This window comes from Rhinolophus ferrumequinum, chromosome 9 (assembly GCF_004115265.2).
Source record: "Rhinolophus ferrumequinum isolate MPI-CBG mRhiFer1 chromosome 9, mRhiFer1_v1.p, whole genome shotgun sequence".
NCBI classification, from domain to species: Eukaryota; Metazoa; Chordata; class Mammalia; order Chiroptera; family Rhinolophidae; genus Rhinolophus; species Rhinolophus ferrumequinum.
In genome coordinates, this window is record NC_046292.1 from 46,289,799 (window position 1) to 46,298,917 (window position 9,119).

The 9,119-nt window shown below is 39.7% G+C and overlaps 1 pseudogene; it reads left to right on the forward strand.

Annotated features, from left to right (window-relative positions):
* Window positions 1-7,672: 7,672 nt before the first annotated feature.
* On the forward strand, window positions 7,673-8,508 carry LOC117027086 (40S ribosomal protein SA-like; annotated as a pseudogene).
* Window positions 8,509-9,119: the final 611 nt, after the last annotated feature.

The following is a 9,119-nucleotide window of genomic DNA, read 5'->3' on the forward strand; positions in this document are numbered from 1 at the left end:
GCCTTTTTTTTCAGGCCAGTTTTACACAATGAACTTGAAATACTTTGGTAGTAAGCATCTTTATGGATTTGTTTGGTCCAGTGGACATTTACGTATGTCCTACTAAAACACAGTGTTGAAACTAAGGAAAGACAAGGATAATACACATGAAAGAGGGTGAAGGATAAAACTCCCTTGGCTAACTGCATGATTTTTGAATCACCAGAAAGCAGAAGTAACACCTCTGAGATGAAGTTGCAGGAAGGTAAATTAGACCCAATATTAGACTAGACGTTCTAACCACCTGAGCTAAACAAAGATCAAACATCTAGTGTCCCATCACTCTAAGAGTACAAACACTGACTGACCATTTGGCAGGGATTTTGTAGATTGGATTCAAGTGTTGTTTAGGAGATTGGATTAGACAGCATTTAAAGACCTATTCTCGAAGTCTTTCTCAACATTCAAAAGATCTGATTCTATGATCCTAAATGCTTTGGTGATCTTCCAAGGAACTTCCTTTGCCTAAATTTCTCCATAGGATGACTATAATACCCATACCTCTTTTGTATATAGGAAATACTGGACCGGAAGAAGACCTAGGTAGTTTTGGGTCTATCACTAATTTATTGGATGACTTTCAACAAATCATTTAATATTTGTTGGTTTGGGTTTTTCATCTGCAAGGGTGGCCTTTTTTCAAGAGTTCACTCCACAAAGACATGTCTCAAGAGTTCATTGCACTTTATAGATTTTGATTCTCCAAGTCTCTGTCTCTTATCTGTATGTCAGCCCAGCACCTTGCTAGAATAACCAAAATTTGATGTTTCTGGCATTCAGAAAAATGTAAAATAACTGACATTATAATTGCATGTTGCTGATGTGGGAACTCCTACAGTCATGACTAACTTTTACCTGTTTGTCCCACCTGTACCCATTCAGAGTGGCCAGTCACAAACAAAGGTCCTGGACGCCGCTCTAGTTATCAATGACCTTCACACACCAGCTCAAACATTCAGCTTGCAGATTGTATTACCAAACAGTTTTACATTCCTGACAAGAATCATATTGCCCCTGCTCCCAAAGTTACTCTATATGCAATAATTCTAAGAAAGAGCAAATAGATGAGCTCCAAGTTCAATTTTTTTAAAAACTTTTTTGCCATCACAATGTTTTAAAACATTAGTTGTATCATTTACTGCTGCTTCTAAAATAAATATAGAGAGAATATTACCAAGAGACATGCTAAATGAATCACTCTGAGAAAAATGCCAAATACGGCACAGAAAAATAACTAAAACTAATTCTTACAGCAATACATAAAAACTGACTGTCTAGTCATTTGCATACACCTAACTCTAAGTTGTTAAATTCAGAAGCAATCTCTTTAAAATGGGAAAACGGCTTAATGGTCTCTGTCCAGTGTCAACATTATAATATTCTTTTGTTTTTATAGATTTCTTCCCTTAACTTTTCATGAATTTAATCCAAAAACTCTACTTCAAAAACATAATCAAAATAAAATTGAATTCTTATTTCTTGCCAGAGGATTGGTTGGTAGTGAAATCTAGTTGCTCAATGTTTAAAATCATTATGGAAAAATCAACATTTCTTATTGTGTAATGCCCACTTGATGCTATTTTCTCCCTCCAAAAGACATTTTCTGAAGGGATGAGACCACAATCAGACACTACTCAGCTTTCCTATCTGTCATCCAGAAATACTCAGGTGAGAAAAAAGACCTAAGGGTAGCTAAATAACAAGAAAAGCCTACCTTCAGTAACTATTAGATTCAGAAATGAATGAAAATAATAACAACATATGCATGGCACTTTAAACATTTCAATGTATAAACGTCCATGATTTCACTCGATGTACTGATAACCTTATGAGGTAACATAAAGCATGAACTCCCATTCATAGGAAGGAAAAATGAGATAGAAATCACTTGCCTGGCCACACAATTCAGCTTACTATGGACTGACTTGTGACTTTCTCCCCCTCCACAATTCCTGTGAAGCCCTGACCCCAAGTGTGACTGTTTAGAGAAAGGGCCAATAAGGAGGTAATAAAAATTAAATGAAGTCATAAGGGTGGGGCCCAGCTATGATAGGATTAGTGTCCTTATGAGAAGAGAGTTCACTCACTCTCTGAGTGCACACCAAAAAGAGATCATGTGAGCACAGAGCAAGATGGCAGCTGCCTACTAGCCAGGAAGAAAGTCCTCACCGGAAACCAGTCCTCACCAGAACCTGACCAGGCTGGCTCTCTAATCTCAGACTTCTAACCTCCAGAACTGTGAGAAAATAAATGTCTGCTGTTTAAGCCACCAGTATTTTCTTACAGTAGCCCAAGTTGACTAAAACAGAACTAATAATCATGAAACTTCTCCCAGAACCAAAGTCTCTTGACTCTTAGTCTTATGCTATGTCAGTGTACTACATTGGCCAGCATTGAAGTACAGAAAATAATCACTTAAATTTCAAGCAGTTTTTCCTGAATTTATCATTGTGGCTGTCCCGAAAGCTGCTGTCTCTTCATTTTTCCATCAAATAATCGAAGTATTGCTATCAAGAAGATGCACCTCAAAGGAAGAAAAAAATGGAAGCATCATTATAAATGTGTAACAAATCCTGTGGGTTTCTCTCTAGCAATAAATGTTTGAACTGATTTGTTTGTTTAAAAATTCCATTTGTTATGGGGAATTATTTTTTTTTCTTATGCTTAATCTTTCTTTCTATGAAGAGAGCTAAGACCTCTCTCTACCTTTTACTCATTCAAATCTAACTGGTAAATTTTGTAAAGAATAACTAGGCATGCTCCAATTGGCTCAACTCTTCTTTCTCTTGAGATGAGCCACCCCACAGAAAACACAAATGCTTTGCTTCTCCATGTAAAAATATCTTACCTAGGCAGTCCTTCCATATAAGAAAGCCCAGGACCTAGTGGGTAAGTGTATCTAATGTCAGGATTTGTTAGAAAGCCCATTTGGCTCCCACACTAAGCCAGCTTAGCTTATATCAGTAATAAAGGTGGTATTTTGGCTGCAGTATTCACTTTTTTTTTTCTCAAATTATTCAGAAAGAAGAATAGCAGAGTGTCATTTAATGCGAGTCCTTTCAGAGACCACCAGCTTAACTACAGGACAAACTTTTGTGTTCTGGTACCACTACTGTTTGAGAAGCCAGGAGAAAACATGGACCTTAATGGAGGTAGAATTATCCTTGCAATGACTGCAGTAAACGTTTGTTGAAGGGGAAAAAAATGGAAAGAGAAGATATACCGTATATACCCAGTTTTAATGGAAAGCCTATTTCTGCCATATACATTAGAGAAATTGTTCAAGAACAGTTCATCCATGTGAAAATATTAGCACTGTAATTCTGCCAAGGTCAGTAAGACCTAGTGATTTGCTGAGATATCACCTTCATTTCACCAGGTAAATAAAAGCTCCTTTTTCAGTATGTCCTATCCAAGAAGGCACTACATAGCAACAGTTAAATTATGAATACAGCACATATGTTCCATACCATATCATTTACAGCACAATTTAGCATAGACATAATGCTTTGTAACAAACTACAGTACCATTCACAAAATGCATTTAAATAGCATAATTTAGTTCATTAAATTCAGTCATTTACAGTAAATCAAAATCATCATAGGAATTGAAGAGAGTACACAGTTGTTTGTTTGAATAGTTAAGCTAGGTAAGTCAATTTCTTTTTGAAGGTCAAGGACAGAGTTGTTTCCATTTTCTGTTATAAAAAAGATACAGTGGATGCCAAAAGATAATTTAATGTTACCTCAAAATGATCCACCCTCTTTTTTTTCCTCCCACCTCTCTCTCTCCTGGTTGCATATCATATCACTGCCACTCCTGAAATAGATCCAACTCCCTGAAAACATTTTATATACTAGTTAACTAGAATGTGAATGCAGATTTTACAAAATCTCAAATGTATAATTTCTTCAATTTTTTCACCAAAATATATACATTTGGCCCTGAGAAAGGTTCAAGCCCTAGATCACAGTCCACGTAATTATCTGTTTATCATACCATATTGTAAGCCCCTTGTGGGTAGGAGCCTAGTCAAATGGATTTAGATTCCTACAACAGAGCACAGTGTTTGTTGATTGCAAATTCCCTGAAAACAAGGATTGGTTCTTTTAGTTATTCATTTTTATTCCTCAGAGTCCCTACCATAATGCTTCACACATACTCAGTAAACATTTGTTGATTTAAAAATCTTGTCGGAGGGGGCCTACCTCGGGGTATATTTTATAAACACGCAAATTCAGTATATTTTCTTATCGTCTTAATAAAACAGTGCCTAGATCACAAAGTAAGAAAAGAGAGGGCCACCTTCAAGATTTACAACAAATTATTTGACCAGATCTCATTGTTTTCCTATCCAGTGTACTCTGAGCAGAACGGTATTCCAGGTGGACTATGTCCTCAGCTTACACAAGTCTTTCTCTGAGCCTTGGCCTGAAATGCTTTCACCACAAACTCAGCAATAATCAACAGCATGAGGATTTACGCTCACTACCGCTGCTTTAAAGCCAACGCAATCTAGGCAGCATTCATATGCTCAGCATTTATCCAGATATCCGATAACCTAGGCAAGCTTTGCAGGAGGCACTATGTTAACTGCTGAGGATATAGACTCGAGTAAGACCTGAACTCTGTCCTCATGCTGCTTAGAATCTAGCAGGGCACACCATCGACAATGGTACCTGAGGAAAACACCAAGTGCTCAAACAGCACCCTGTCTTGATAAGATACCAATTCCCTCTAGACAGCATTACCCACCCCATTGGAAGAACTGATTTCCAGTCTCTCTCTTTGAAGAGGGCCAATGACACAATGGAGGAAGTCTAAAGGAGAACTGCCAGGTGGAAGGGGTGCCGTCTCACATTTCCTCCCCACAGGTTACCTTTCCCTTTCCTTAAAGAAAAAAGAGAGTGGAAAAGAATGTTGGACGATTAAAAGGAAACAAATCTTTTTAATTGAAAGTAACTGTTCATGCAAACCTCTGAGTATTGCTGGGATGAGTTTTGCTGCTTTGAGGAACCGTGTCAGAGTCCATTACCACGAATAGCTTCCGACTGTATTAACTCCCTACAAAGAGAGTATCAATAGTTCCACGCAGCTCAAGGAATAAAGTACACACCCCTTAGACTGCACCAAAGACCTCTGTAACCTGGCTTCAGTATTGTTTCTCTTTGTAACAGAGACTGCTACTTTCCTCCAATATCCATTTCCCACCTCTTCTATTAATAATAAAAAATTTTAGCTGGAAACAAGGCCACCCAGTAAAAAAGATGTTTCTCCTGTAGCAAGATGTGGCCATGTAACTAAATTCAGTGGGATGCAAGTAGAAATGTCGGGTGGCAACTTTTGGGGGAACCGTAAGAGACAAATAAACAATGTGTACCTCATCCTGCTGATTGGGACATGAATGTCATGACGGAAGTTCCATCCCAAACCATGATGACAAGGGATGGTGAAGCAGAAATCTAGAAGAAATTGGGTCTCTGAAAACTCTGTGGAACAGAGCCACCATATCAGTTCTGGGTTGCCTACCTTCAGATTTTTAACTGAAAGAGAAACTATTTGCTATCTTATTTCAGCCACTAAATTCAGCCACTATTTGGAGACCGTTATTTGCAATTTCCTTTTCCCCCAGGTCCTCCCTTACTGACCTGCTATGAGCAAGGCATTGTGCTAAGTATCTAAATACATCATCTCATTTAATCTTCACAGATACCCTGTTAGGTAGCTACTATTAAAAGCTCCATTTTACAAGTTGACAAACTGAGACTTAGAAAGATGAATTTATTTGTTAACAAGAGGCAAAGCCAGGTTTTTGAATCCAAGCAGTTTGCTCCCCCCAGAATCTATGCTCTTAATCTCTAAGCTGTTATTTATTACCTGCCTTCCACTGAGATACTTTCCCTATTCCATGCCTTTACTCATGTTATTCTCTTGGCATCTAAAATGACTTTCTGTCTTCCTGTTGCCCTTTCCTCTCTACATGCCACCTTCCTGACGCAGAGTAGAAATAAATCCCTTCTCGAATGAGTCCACCGTACCTTGACTATGCCTCTATGACATTACTTTGTATATCCTTCCTTGCAATCTCATTAGTTGTGTTATGTGCCAGTTTTTCAATATATTCCAAATTCCTTGAGGACAAGAAACATATTGTATTGTCCTTATATTTCCCATAGTACCTAACAGTAAAGTTCAATAAATATTATTTAAATTGCTAAAAAAAATTCTCCTAACTATTACATTGTTTTGTATACCTGAAACAAATAATAAATAAATACAAGTTCTCGTTGAAAGACATGAGTTTTTGACTATCTTATAAAGACAAGTGCTGAGTTATAGTTTTAAATAATTGAATCGCTATAACAGCACTGTCCCATAGAACTTTGCACCGTGGTGGAAACTTTCTATATCTGAGTTAATACAGTAGCAGCTAGCCACGTGTGGCTATAGAGCACTTGAAATATGGCTACTACAACTGAGGAAACAAAATCTTTATTTAATTTTAATTAACTTAAATTTAAACAGCCACATGCAGATAATGAATAACATATTGGATGCTATAGCTCTAAAGTCCCTATGTTGAAGCTTTAGGAAACAGCTCCAGCATGCTTTGTATAGAATTGGTGCTCAGCAAACGTTTGCTAGAGTGCTTTGAATTGGACTGAGGTGACTATCAACCTCAGTAGACATAATCTATGTAGATGAAGAAAACAAAACACATTTAAAAAGGTAGAAACTTCAAGAAATTCAGGTATGACATGGAAAAAGATGAAATGACGACAACCAAGAAAACACCAAAATCAGGATTTGTAGCAGAAGAGAACCCTCACCTCTCACGTCCTTGTTCAAGCAGTCTGGAAGAGGTTTGTCAAGCTGGGCAATTACATGACATATAAACCCACTTTTAAACAGGCTGGGCTAACATCCATTTACAAAAACCTTCAGAGCACACTGAGGTTTCTCGTGCTGTCTTTAAAAGAAACTGTCTATAAAAGGTTGGGATGGGTCTCACTAGGCTGGAAAGAATATGTCCAGATCACTCTATTTAAAAACCATTCATGATAAATTCTGTCTTTTACTCGGTGGGGAAATGACAGAAACTCACTCACTCCTGCTTATAGTAAGTCAGAGCAAAAAACCTTCTGGTTATACTACGAGGCCAAAATCTAAATGTTAGGCCCCTTTGGGATTTTTCCCTCTTGCTTTTACCCCACAGAAGTGGAGCACTAAGGAATGCAGTTAGGCACCCACACTGTTAAGTGAGCTCTTCCCAGCCTGGTCACTCTGGGTGTGACCTTTTCCCAGGTTCCTGGCACAAGGCAGTGTGTCATCTCCTGGAGCAAAGCCAGAATGTAAGATGAAAAGCCACATGCGAAGGATGACGCAAGGGAAACAATCATGACTCTCAGACTGAGAGCCAGAAAGAAATCTGAGGTCTCATACACACTAGTTCCTAAGCCTGGGTGTTTCATTCAGCATAATACCTCCCTTAACATTTTATTTTTCAGGATTTCCAGCCACAGAAGAGTGAGCATACTAGCAATCAAACTGGGTGTATCACTCTGCACTACCCCAGAGAGGGGTCCAGAGGGCATTGTCCTGGGTTCCCATAATAACTTACAGGGAAACTCAATGTCCAGAGCCCTGAATGTCCTACAGATGAAGGAGGAAGATGTCCTCAAATTCCTTGCAGCAGGAACCCACTTAGGTTTCACCAACTTTGACTTCCAAATGGAACAGTACATCTACAAAGGACAAGTGATGGCATCTGGAGCACAAATCTGAAGGGTACCTGGGAGAAGCTCCTGCTGGTGGCTGTGTCAACGTTACCATTGAAAACCCGGCTGGTGTTAGTGTCATATCCTGCAGGAATACTGGCCAGCGAGCGGTGCTGAAGTTTGCTGCTGCCACTGGAGGCACTATTGCTGGATTTCACCTCCGTAACCTGCACTAACCGGATCCACGCGGCCTTCTGGGAGCCACATCATCTGGCGGTCACCGATCCCAGGACTGACCGCCAGCCTCTCACAGAGGCGTCTTATGTTAGCCTGCCTACTAGTGTGTGACACGGACTCTCCTCTGCACTATGCGGACATTGCCATCCCATGCAACAAGGGAACTCGCTCAGTGGGTCTGATACGATGGACGCGGGTCCGGGAAGTTCTGTGCGTGCGTGGTGCCATCCCTTGTGAACACCCTTGGGAGGCCATGCCTGATCTCTGTGTCTTCAGGATCCTGAAGAGATTGAAAAGAAAGAGCAGGTTGCTGCTGGAAAAGGCCATGACCAAGGAGGAATTCAGGGTGAATGGGCTGCTCCAGTTTACTGCTGTTCAACCAGAAGTCACAGGCTAGTCTGAAGGTGTGCGGGCGCCCTCCCTGCCTGCCCGCAGTTCCCTACTGAAGACTGGAGTCCTCGGCCTGCTCCTGAAGACTGGGCTGCAGCTCCCATTGCTCAGGCCATTGGATGAGCAGGAGCAACACTGAGCGGTCTTAAGCTTTTCTTTCATAGACTTAAACAGAAAACAGAAATAAGGTGGATGGAAAATAAATATCAGTTTCTTAAAAACACAAAAGCAAAAACAAAAACTTTGGCTATAAAGTGTTTGTACTGTTCAACTCCAGGGCCTATTTTAGTTCAACAAATATTTTATTCCGTACTGTGTGATGGCAGTGCTAAATACTGAAAGGAATAAAATGACACATATAACAAATATTGGTACGTTATGAGTAATGTCTTAGAGAACAAATATTTGTAAAATCACTGCCATGCTTTACAGATGCATTTTGTTAAGCCTCAAGAGCCTCTATGGGATTGGTATCATATTTTCTGTTTTCAGATGAAGAGGTTAAAGCTCAAAATAATTAAAGAACCTGTCCATTGGCACAACTGGTCATTGACACAGCACAGATCTGAATCAAGGTCTATCTAAATCCAAACTGGGTGCCTTGCTCACCAGGCTACTTTCTTCCCGACCCTCCCAAACATAACTCCAGGACAGTACACTCATAGATCAGCTCCCAAATTCAGTAGAAAGTAACCTCACAGGGTTATCGGCTCACAAGTTCCTAACTGGGCAGG